This window comes from Chiloscyllium punctatum, chromosome 18 (genome assembly GCF_047496795.1).
Source record: "Chiloscyllium punctatum isolate Juve2018m chromosome 18, sChiPun1.3, whole genome shotgun sequence".
NCBI classification, from domain to species: domain Eukaryota; kingdom Metazoa; phylum Chordata; class Chondrichthyes; order Orectolobiformes; family Hemiscylliidae; genus Chiloscyllium; species Chiloscyllium punctatum.
The window spans coordinates 99,278,848-99,291,233 of NC_092756.1; positions in this window are offsets into that span (position 1 = coordinate 99,278,848).

The window sequence follows — 12,386 nt, forward strand, 5'->3', positions numbered from 1 at the left end:
CATTTAGATAAGTTCACAAATAGGAAAGGTTTAGAGGGATATGGACCAAGTGCAGGAAGATGGGATGAGTTTAGTTTGGAAATATGGTTGGCATGGACTGTTTGGGCAGAAGGGTCTGTTTTCCTGCTATATGACTCCACAGTCCTTGATATTTTTTCCCCTGCATAACATTTTAGTCATTCTCTGTCATTTGTCAGATTCTCGCTCATTATCTGACTGACCCCTCAAATTTCTACAGTTATATGCTTTTTTCTTAAATTTGATCCTTTCTCTCACTTCCTTTGCTAATGACAGATGGTGGACCCTCCCTTTAGAATTTTGTGTTGTTAGCAGGAAGATATTCTGAAATATCCCATTAAATGTCATTCTCAGTGTCTCTGTTAATCTATACCCCGGCCTCTATAAGCTGATAAGAGGTAGAAGCAGGAGTAGGCCATTCAGTCCATCGAGTCTCTCCCACCATTCATGGCTGATCTAACAATCCTCAACTCCACTTTTCTGCCTTTTTCCTATAACCAGTCCAAAAATGTGCAGGTCGGGTGAATTGGCCATACTGAATTACCTGTAGTGTTAGGTGAAGGGGTAAATGTAGGGGAATGGGTCTGGGTGGGTTGCTCTTCAGAGGGTCGGTGTGGACTTGTTGGACTGAAGGGCCTGTTTCCACACTGTAAGTAATCTAAAAACCCTTGACTCCCTTCCTGTCTTTGTCAGCCTTGAAGATAATTAATGACTCAGCCTCGCAAGTCCTCTGTGGTAAAGAATCCCACACATTTGCTATCCTCTCAGAGAGGAAATTTGTTCCTGTCTCTGTCGTAAATGTGTATCCCCCAACATTGACTCCATTTACTCACTATTCCCGGTCTCCCTTGATACGATTACTCAACAAAAAAAAGTCTATCCATCTCTATCCTGAAAGCTCCAACTGTATCTCCGATCCCCACCGCCACATTCCATAGAGTTTTGGGGAAGGTTGTTCCAAGTTTCCACTTGTTACCTCTTGTGTTGTTTTGCTGATCTGAAGGTTAACAAAGTTCAACAGGTCACCATGATTTATCGTTGAGTTGATTTGACTCTCCCTAACGTGTGTGCTCTGTTGCTGCTACGTTGCCTGTCTCAGAATTGCCCATCACTTTCAATAATCACGAGAGTGAAGGGGCTGGGTTCCAGGGCAGTGGCAGAGAAATGCACAAAGAGCCAAAATAACTAACACCAAATAAGCTGCTGGTGAAGAACTGGGCAGAATATTGTAGAAGGAGGCTAATCAGCCCTGTGTCTGTGCTGGTTCATCCCATTCCCCTGCCTTGCTCCATAGCCCGGCAACATTTCCTTCTGCCGTGCTATTGCAGTTCTCTCCCAGAATTACTGTTGATTTTGGATTCCTCTGCCCTTTAGGCAGCACAATCTGGTCCATAGTTCACTTTGACCATTTCCATTTGATCTTGCTGGAAGCTTTTCTCCTACAGTTCCCAGCTTCTCCAGTCTCTACCTCTGAAGCCCATTATCCCTACTTCCGTTTTGGGAAATCTCCTCTTCTCCTCCATGGGCTTGGAAAACCTTCCCAAATTGCTGGGACTCAGTGTCCCCACAGAGGCTTAACCAGAGATCTATAACCTCCTTCCTTTTGTACTCTGTTCCCCTCTGAATAAGGTCAAGGATCCCATTGCACTTTAACACTTTCCCAACTTGTCCTGCTGTCTTCACAGCTTCATGTAGGCTGATGGCTTTTTCCTGCTCATCTCATTTCATTGAATCAACTGAATGCTGAGATTAACTTAGACCAAATATTTAAGTTTAAAGCTTTACTTTGGGCAGGGTAGTGGGGTAGGGGTTAATGGTATGGGGCGTGGTAGAAGGGAGTGTGGGGCGTGGTAGAAGGGAGTGTGGGGCGTGGTAGAAGGGAGTGTGGGGCGTGGTAGAAGGGAGTGTGGGGCGTGGTAGAAGGGAGTGTGGGGCGTGGTAGAAGGGAGTGTGGGGCGTGGTAGAAGGGAGTGTGGGGCGTGGTAGAAGGGAGTGTGGGGCGTGGTAGAAGGGAGTGTGGGGCGTGGTAGAAGGGAGTGTGGGGCGACTGTGGACTGGTTTGAGAGAGTTTGACAATTTCATTCACCCACTCACCTCGATCACTGTGGTCCGTGAGGAGGTCTCTGCTTTGCCTGCGATTTGCAGAACGGGCGTGTGGGGTCTGCCTTTAGTCTTGAGGCACTGCCACACGTAGGAGTGTTTACACAGGTCTCCGGTGTGACCCACAGAGAGGGGAATGACTGACTGAGCTCTGCATCAGCTCTCCTGGTTAGGCCTAGCAACCTATGCTGTTGGGCTACTGAAACTGTCTCCCTCTGAGTCGGGAGTTTACCTGATGTTTTTGTATCGCTTAGGATCAGGGGCACCTCCCCTTTGTGTCCGACATCGAGATGCTGCTGAATTTGATGCCTTGCTGGTTATGAATGTCACATTATATGAGGCCAAATAAAATAAACCTTGTCTTTGTTGCATGAGTTGTCTTTTATTCCTGCCCAGTGAGAAGCTGGAAGATTCCTTCTTCTCCTTCTCCTGCACCTTTGACAAACCAACATGGTCATTAATTCCCTCTGCAAACAGATGGGAGTGAGGGAGTGCCACACTGTCGGCAGGTCAGTACCAAGAGTGAGCTGCAACATCGAAGGATTGGTACTGAAGGAAGACTGACTGCATGCATTGCTGTGTGAGGAAGACTAAATCTTTCATTTGGACAAACCTAGATGTAGGCTTGCTCGCTGAGCTGGAAGGTTCATTTCAAGACGTTTCGTCACCATACTAGGTGACATCTTCAGTGGGCCTCCAGGCAAAGCACTGTTGATAATTCCTGCTTTCTAGAAGCATAGCATTCCTATCGGAACTCTATCAACAAACACATCGAGTTAGACCCCATCTACCACCCCCTGAGAAAAAGAACAGGAAATGACATCACTAACCCAAAGAAACCCGAACATATAAATAGAAAGCAGAAATTATCCACAGTGCTTCGCCTGGAGGTCCACTGAAGATGTCACATAGTAGGGTGATGAAACATCTGGAAATGAACCTTCCAGTTTAGCAAGCAAACCTACATCCAGAACCTCAACCTGAGCTACAAATCTTCTCAAAACTCGCTTGTGCAAATCTAATTTAGTTTGTGGTTGGCACTAAACTGAAATCTTATTTTAAGTTCTGAAGTTGCTAGCCTTAAGCAAGGACTTGTCAAAAGTCATGGTGAAAGAGCAGAGTAGTTAAGAACCAGCTGAAACTGGAACCTCCTTAAATGATTAATATAGATGCTTTTGCTGGGAGCATATCTAAATAGCCAACTGAGTGTGACTTAGCACTTGAGAGTGCAACTTACAGTAAAGTGCTAGAGTTGAGTACCTCAGGGAGTTAGTAGAGGAAGGAAAGAAGTGTTTAGTTGTTTGTGCCTGAATGAAGTACCAAATCAGTGAGTATTTTTAGTCTATACACATTTACACCCTATTTTTACTTTATAGATCTCTAATCGTAATTTTTCTTAATTTCTTTTGAGAAAGCTTGTTAGTGTAAGATTAATACTGTTGTTTAAAAAAATACAACCCAGGATAAAGGGCAGGGATACTTGAATGATTAATTACTAAAATGCAACAGACGTGGCCGGTCAGGTGATGTGTTGCTGCTGCAGGATGTGAGAGCTGCTGGACACCAAAGTAATCCAAATTGAACACATCTGTAGCAAATGTTTGCAGCTTGAGGAATTTTGGATCGAAGTTGAGAAAGTGGAGTTTGAGACGCAGACTTTGTGCCACATTGGGGAGGGGGGGATATTAACTGGACACTTTGCTTTAGATCAGTCATACCCCTCAGATTAGTTCATTCAGAGTTGATCTGGAGAGTGTAGCTGTGGGTTTTGGCACCTAAGGGGTAATATTTGAAGAGTTTTGGAATTGTCCAGCAGTTAGAGGTTCTTGCAAGCTGTACGGGTGAGAGTGGGGTCTGCTGGGAGGATGAGTGAACTGACCCCAGTACTGTGGTACAGGGAGCCATTCAAGTTGGGGGTTGAAATAGGAACGTCTTGGTTGTGAAGGACAATATAATTAGAGGGATAGATACTGCTCACTGCAGCCAGGTGCAGGAGTCCTGAAGGCTGTGTGGCCTGCCCGGTGCCAGGGTTAAGGACATCTCCTTGGGATTGGAGAGGGAAGGAAGGGGAGGGATCCACATTGGGATCAACAACATTGATGGGACTAGAAGGAGATTTGAACAGTTTGGAACTAAGTTAAAAAGCAGACCCTCCAAGTTAACAATCTCTGGATTAATCCCTGAGCCACTGGCAAACTAACACTGGATAAATAACGTGAAGGAGTTTAGTGTGTGGCTCAGAGATTGGAGTGGGAGGAATGGGTTTTGGATTGTGGGGCACTGGCACCAGCACTGGGCTAGATGGGAGCTGTTCTGCTGGGGTGGCCTTCACCTGAACCATGTCTTGGTGAAATGAAGAACTCAGTCTGTAGAGAGGGATTGAATCGGATTAGAATGAGGTCAGATTCTCGAGCAGGGATGCATAGGTTTACAAAACAAGAAGATACGGCAGCACTGCAAATAGGAAGGCACCGAGTGTTCAAAAAAAAGGATCATTGTGGGGAGAAAATGGGAAAAAGGCAAAATTGATGGTTGTTAAATACACAGTATTCTGAACAAAATGTTGAATTTATGGCACTGGTAGCGTTCCTGATGAAGGGCTTATGCCCGAAATGTTGACTCACCTGCTCCTCGAATGCTGCCTGACCTGCTGTGCTTTTCCAGCAGCACACTGTTCAACTCTGACTCTCCAGCGTCTGCTGTCCTCACTCTCTCCTACTGGTGGAGGTTAATGAGTATGGTCTTACAGCTAGTTATGGAGGCATGGTTAAATGGTGATCTGAGCTGGAAACTAAATATTCAGGGGTATGTGATCTTTATAAAGGACAGGCAGCAAGGAAAGAGTCAAGAAGGAACATTGTTTGAATGGGATGGAATAAGTGAAATAGGAAGAAGTATTCTTAGACCTGAAGATGTACCAATCAGATGGGAGAGTCAGAAACGACAAGGGGAAGAAGACACTGTAGGAGTGGTCCATGGGCCCCCAACAGTAGCCATACTGTCAGGAGAATCAGGAGAAAATAAATGCACAGAAAAAAAGATGGCAGCACATTAATCATGGTTGACCTTAATCTTCATGTAGATGTGAAAATCAAAGTGACAGAGGAAGCAAAAAAATCAGAATGGTGTGTTGCTTCCCTGGTGCCAGGATCAAGAGTGTCTCAGAGAGGGTGCAGAATGTTCTCCATGGAGAGAGGGACCAGCAGGAGATCATTGTACACATTGGAACCAACAACATAGGAAGGGAAAAGGTTGAGATTCTGGAGGGAGATGACAGAGAGGTCCTCAAGAATAGTACTATCTGGATTATTCCCAGTGAGGGCAGGAATAGGAGGATACAGCAGATGAATGTATAGCTGAGGAGCTGGTATATGGGAGGAGGATTCACATTTTTGGATCATTGGAGTCCCTTTTGGAGTAGATGTGGCCTGTACAAGAAGGACGGATTGCACCTGAATTGGCAGGGGACTAATATACTGGCAAGGAGATTTGCTAGAGCTGTTCAGGAGGATGTAAACTAGTAAGGGGCTAGGGGGTGGGACCCAGGGAGATAGTTGAGAACAGAAGTGAGTCAAACCGTCAGGGCAGGCAGGGACAAATTAAACTGCATTTATTTCAATGCAAGGGGCCTAACAGGGAAGGCAGATGAACTCAGGGCATGGTTAGGAACATGGGACTGCAATATCAGAGCAGTTACAGAAACATGGCTCAGGAATGGGCAGGACTGGTAGCTTAATGTTCCAGGATACAAATGCAACAGGAAGGACAGAAAGAGAGGCGAGAGTGGAGAGAGAGTGGAGTTTTTGATAAGGGATAGCTGTACTGAGGGAGGATATTCCCCGAAATACATCCAGGGAAGTTATTTGGGTGGAACTGAGAAATAAGAAAGGGATGATCACCTTATTGGGATTGTATTATAGACTCCCCAATAGAGGGAAATTGAGAAACAAATTTGTAATATCTCAGCTATCTGTAAGAATAATAGGGTGGTTATGGTAGGGGAGTTTAACTTTCCAAATGTCGACTGGGACTGCCATAGTGTTAAGGATTTGGACGGAGAGGAATTCGTTAAGTGTGTACAAAACATTTTCTGATTCAGTATGTGGATGTACCTACTAGAGAAGGTGCAAAACTTGACCTACTCTTGGGAAATAAGACAGGGCAGGTGACTGAGAGGTCAGTGGGGGAGCACTTTGGGGCCAGCGACCATAATTCTATTAGATTTAAAATAGTGAAGGAAAAAGATAGACCAGATCTAAAAGTTGAAGTTCTAAATTGGAGAAAGGCCAATTTTGATGGTATTAGGCAAGAACTTTCAAAAGCTGATTGGGCGCAGATGTTCGCAGGTAAAGGGACGGCTGGAAAATGGGAAGCCTTCAGAAATGAGATAACAAGAATCCAGAGAAAGTATATTCCTGTCAGGGTGAAAGGGAAGGCTGGTAGGTATAGGGAATGCTGGATGACTAAAGAAATTGAGGGTTTGGTTAAGAAAAACAAGGAAGCATATGTCAGGTAGAGACAGAATTGATCAAGTGAATCCTTAGAAGAGTATAAAGGTAATAGGAGTGTATTTAAGAGGGAAATCAGGAGGCAAAAAGGGGACATGAGATAGCTTTGGCAAATAGGGATAAGGAGAATCCAAAGGGTTTTTACAAATACATTAAGGACAAAAGGGTAACTAGGGAGAGAATAGGGCCCCTCAAAGATCAGCAAGGCGATCTTTGTGTGGAGCCGCAGGAGATGAGGGAGATACTAAACGGTATTTTGCATCAGTATTTACTGTAGAAAAGGACATAGAAGATATAGACTGTAGGGAAATAGATGGTGACATCTTGAAAAAGTCCAAATTACAGAGGAGGAAGTGCTGGGTGTCTTGAAACGCATAAAAGTGAATAAATCCCAGGACCTGATCAGGTGTACCCCAGAACTCTGTGGGGAGCTAGGGAAGTGATTGCTGGGCCTCTTGCTGAGATATTTGTATCATCGATAGTCACAGGTGAGGTGCCGGAAGACTGGAGGTTGGCAAACGTGGTGCCACTGTTTAAGAAGGGTGGTAAGGACAAGCCAGGGAACTTTAGACCGGTGGTGGGCAAGTTGTTGGAGGGAATCCTGAGGGACAGGATGCACATGTATTTGGAAAGGCAAGGACTGATTCGGGATAGTCAACATGGCTCTGTGCGTGGAAAATCATGTCTCACAAACTTGATTGAGTTTTTTGAAGAAGTAGAGCAGTAGATGTGATCTATATGGACTTCAGTAAGGCATTCGACAAGGTTCCCCATGGGAGACTGATTAGCAAGGTTAGATCTCATGGAATACAGGGAGAACTAGCCATTTAGATACAGAACTGGCTCAAAGATAGAAGGTGGTGGTAGAGAGTTGTTTTTCAGACTGGAGGACTGTGACCAGTGGAATGCCACAAGGATCGGTGCTGGGTCGACTACTTTTCATAATTTATATAAATGATTTGGATGGGAGCATAAGAGCTATAGTTAATAAGTTTGCAGATGACACCAAAATTGGAGGTGTAGTGGACAGCAAAAAAAGTTACCTCAGATTACAACAGGATCTGGACCAGGTGGGCAAAAGTGAGGACTGCAGATGCTGGAAACCGGAGTTTAGATCAGAATGGTGCTGGAAAAGCACAGCAGGTCAGGTAGCATCTGAGGAGCAGGAAAATCGACGTTTCGGGCAAAAGCCCTTCATCAGGATCAGATGGGCCAATGTTCTGAGAAGTGGCAGATGGAGTTTAATTTAGATAAATGAGGTGTTCCATTTGGGGAAAGCCAATCTTAGCAGGACTTATACACTTAATGGGAAGGTCCTAGAGAGTGTTGCTGAACAAAGAGACCTTGGAGTGCAGGTTCATAGCTCCTTGAAAGTGGAGTCGCAGATAGATAGGATAGTGAAGAAGACGTTTGGTATGCTTTCCTTTATTGGTCAGAGTATTGAGTACAGGAGTTGGGAGGTCATGTTGCGGCTGGACAGAACATTGGTTACACCACTATTGAAATATTGCGTATAATTCTGGTCTCCTTACTATCGGAAAGATGTTGTGAAACTTGAAAGGGTTCAGAAAAGATTTACAAGGATGTTGCCAGGATTAGAGGATTTGAGCATAGAGAGAGGCTGAACAGGCTGGGGCTGTTTTCCCTGGAGCGTCGGAGGCTAAGGGGTGACCTTATAGAGGTTTACAAAATCACGAGGGGCATAGATAGGATAAATAGACAAAGTCTTTTTCCTGGGGCGCGGGAGTCCAGAACTGGAGGGCATAGGATTAGGGTGAGAGGGGAAAGATATAAAAGGGACCTAAGGGGAAACTTTTTCACGCAGAGGGTTGTACGGGTATGGAATGAGCTGCCAGAGGAAGTGGTGGAGGCTAGTACAATTGCAACAATTAAAAGACATCTGGATTGGTATATGAATAGGAAGGGTTTGGAGGGATATGGGCTGGATGCTGGCAGGTGTGACTAGATTGAGTTGGGATATCTGGTTGGCATGAATGGGTTGGTCCAAAGGGTCTGTTTCCATGCTGTACATCTCTATGACTAAGTCATAAGAAAGAATTTATAGTGTGTTGAGGACAGTTTCAGAGAACAATATGTTGTAGATTCAACCAGTGATCAGGCTATTTGTTTTACATCTGGTAATTTATAAGATGGCAGGTTTAATAAATCATCTCAGAGCAAAAGGTGTCCTGGGAAATAGTGATCATAACATGGTAGAATTCAGTTTGCAAATAAGAAACTTGGATCAGAAACAATTGTGCTCAACTAAAATAAGGTAATTGCAAAGTGATGAGGGCAGAACTGGCTGGAGTGGACTGGAAAAGGAGTTTGGTGGAAAGATGTTTGATGAACAATGGCAAATGTTTCATAAAATAGTTTGTGACTTACAATGGTATATCCAATGAGGAAGGAGATTAAACCAATCATGGTTAACCCAGGAAGCTGAGGATAGCATCAGTCAAAAAAAAAATGCAGTATGGCATAGATTAGTGGTAAACCAGAAGAATGAGAACGTTTTAAAAACCAACAAAAGATTACTAAAGGAGTAATACAGAGGGAGAAAATAAACTAAGACAGCAACCTAGCAAAAACAAACTGTAAGAGCTTATTTAAATATATAAAAGGCAGAGGCTGTGATAGAGTTAGTGGAGTTCTGGTCACCACACTACCAGAGGATATGGATGCTTTGGAGAGGGTACAGGAAAAGTTTACCAGGATGTTGCCAGGTCTGGGGGAGTTTAGCTATGAAGCAAGGTTGGATAGACTGGGTTTGTTTTCACTGGAATGCAGGAGGTTGAGAGCTACCTGATAGAGTGGAAAGGATAAGGCTTTTTCCCAGGGTGGAGGTGTCAATTATTAGGGGATACATTTTCAAGGTGTGCAGGTGGTGATTTTAAAAGAGATGTGCGAGGCAGGTTTTTCACACAAATGGTGGTGAGCGCCTGGAATGTGCTGCCAGAGGAGGGGGTGGAAGCAGACACAATCGCAGCATTCACGATGTACCTGGATGAATACTTGAATTGGAAGGGAATAGCAGGATACAGATGCTGTAAATGAAGACAGTTTTAGTATGGAAGGGCAAAATGTGTTGCTGCAGACTTGGAGGGCCGATGGGCCTGTTCCTGTGTTGTATTGTTCTTTGTTCTTTGGCCAAAGTGAACATAGGCCACTTAGGGAATGAGGTCAGGGAAATGATAATGAAAAACCATGAAATGACAGAGGAGTTGAATAAATACTTAGCGTCAGTCTTCATAGGAGACACTAATCGCATTCCAAAATTACTAAATAATCAAGGGACAAAAGATGGGGAGGAAATACTGATAGGAACTATCACTAGAGAAAATGTACTAGTGAAACTGATAGGGCTAAAGGCTAATTTGTACCCTGAACCTGATGGGATTTATCCTCGGATTTTAAAGGGAGTAACTGCAGAGATAAGGATGTACTGGAAGTAATCTGTATAGAATTCTTAGCTTCTGGAAAAGACCCAGGGGATTGGCAGTTTTCCAATGTCACACCCTTATTAAGAAGGGAAACAAAACACTATTGGCCAGTTGGCTTGACATCTATTGTGGAAAAATGTTGGAGTCCATTATAAAGGATGTAATAGCAGACGATTTAGAACTGCATAATATAATCAAGAATGGATTAATGAAGGGAAAATCATGCCTGGAAAACAGCTTACAGTTCTTTCAGGAGGTAACAAGTGGGATAGATAAAAGGAAACCAATAGCTGTAACGTATTTTTGGATTTCTAAGAGGCATTTTGATAAGGCACCACACATCAATCTACTTGGTAATTGAAAAATAGTTTGGTAAAATTATATGCTTTAACAGGACAAATAGAAAAGCTGAACATTATTTAAATGGATGAAGACTGCAGAAAACTGGAGCACAGTTTTATCCTTGGGGATTTTATCCTTGTGCATGAATCACAAAACTATCATTCAGGTTCAATGACTAAAGAGGGAGGAACTGGAATGTTGGCAAATATTTTACTGGGCTGAAAATGTGTTGCTGGAAAAGCGCAGCAGGTCAGGCAGCATCCAAGGAACAGGAGAATCGACATTTCGGGCATCAGCCCTTCCTGAAGAAGGGCTCATGCCCGAAACATCGATTCTCCTGTTCCTTGGATGCTGCCTGACCTGCTGCGCTTTTCCAGCAACACATTTTCAGCTCTGATCTCCAGCATCTGCAGTCCTCACTTTCTCCTCATTTATTTTACTGGGAATGGAGTATAAAAGTATGGAAGTCTTGCTAAAATCATACAAGATCACACCGAGAATAATGTCAACGGTTTCGGAGTCATGAGGTCATGTTGCAACTGTACAAAACTCTGGTATGGCTGCAATTGGAGTATTGCGTACAGTTCTGGTCACTGCATTATAGGAAGGATATGGAAGCATTGGAAAGAGTTCAGAGGAGATTTACTCAGATATTGCTTGGTATGGAGGGAATGTCTTCTGAGGAAAGTCTGAGGGACTTGAGGCTGTTTTCATTACAGAGAAGAAGGCTAAGAGGCAACGCAATAGAGACATAGAAGATGATCAGAGGATCACATAGGATGGACAGTGAGAGCCTTTTTCCTTAGATGGTGATGGCTAGCACGAGGGGACAAAGCTTTAAATTGAGGGGTGATAGATATAGGACAGATGTCAGAGGTAGGTTCTTTATTCAGAATAGTAGGGGCATGGAATGCCCTGCCTGCAACAGTAGTAGACTTGCCAACTGTAAGGGCATTTAAATGGTCATTGGGTAAACATATGGGTGATAATGGAATAGTGTAGGTTAGATGGGCTTCAGATTGATTCCACAGGTTGGCGCAATATCGAGGGCTGAAGGGCCTGTACTGCCCTGTAATGTTCTATGCTCTATCCTCATTGGAGTTTTGAAGAATATGAGGTAACCTCATTGAAACATACAGAATTCTTGGTGAGTTTGACAGTGTAGAAACTGAGACATTGTCTCCCCTTCTGGGAGACTCCAGAACCAGAGGGCATAATCACACAGTAAGTGGTTTCCTATTTAAAACAAAATTGAGGAAAAATTTATTTTCTCAGAGGGAAGTGAGTCTGTGGAGTTCTTTACTGCAGAGGGATGTCCAGGTTGTGTGCGTGTGCGTGTGTGTGTGCGTTTGCGTGTGTGCACGTGCGTGTGCGGGTGTGGGTAGGTTAAGAAGGTAGAGTTGAGCATTATCAGATTAGCCTTGATCACGCTGAATGATGGAGCAGGCCAGCATTTGCTGTCTATTTCCTCCTGCCCAAAGTTGTCCCTTGAGCTGTTTCATTATTACCATTTCAGAGGACATCTGTGAGTCAACCACATTGTCAGTCCAGAGTTACATCAGGCTGATTAAGGCAGCAGATGCCCTTTGCTGCAGGATGTTAATGAACCAGATGGGTGCCAAAGAGAGAACCCAGTTTGTATCCAGTTTCTCACACTCCAGTAATTCCAATATTGGTCACCATCATTTGTGCTTAGCTTTGCATGTTCACTTGTCTGTGTTAACTGAATGAATATCTTTGTATTTTTTAGTTTATTTATTCACAGGATGACAGCATCACTGCCTGGATTTACATTCATTGCCTGTTCCTATTTGCCCAGGGGGCAGTTAAGAATCAACCACATTGCTGTGAGTCTGGAGTTACATATAGGCCAGACCAAGTAAGGATGGTAGTTTCCTTCCCTGAAGGACATTAGTGAATCAGATGGTTTTTTCCACCAATCGGCAATGAATTTGTGGTCAACATTAGACTTTAA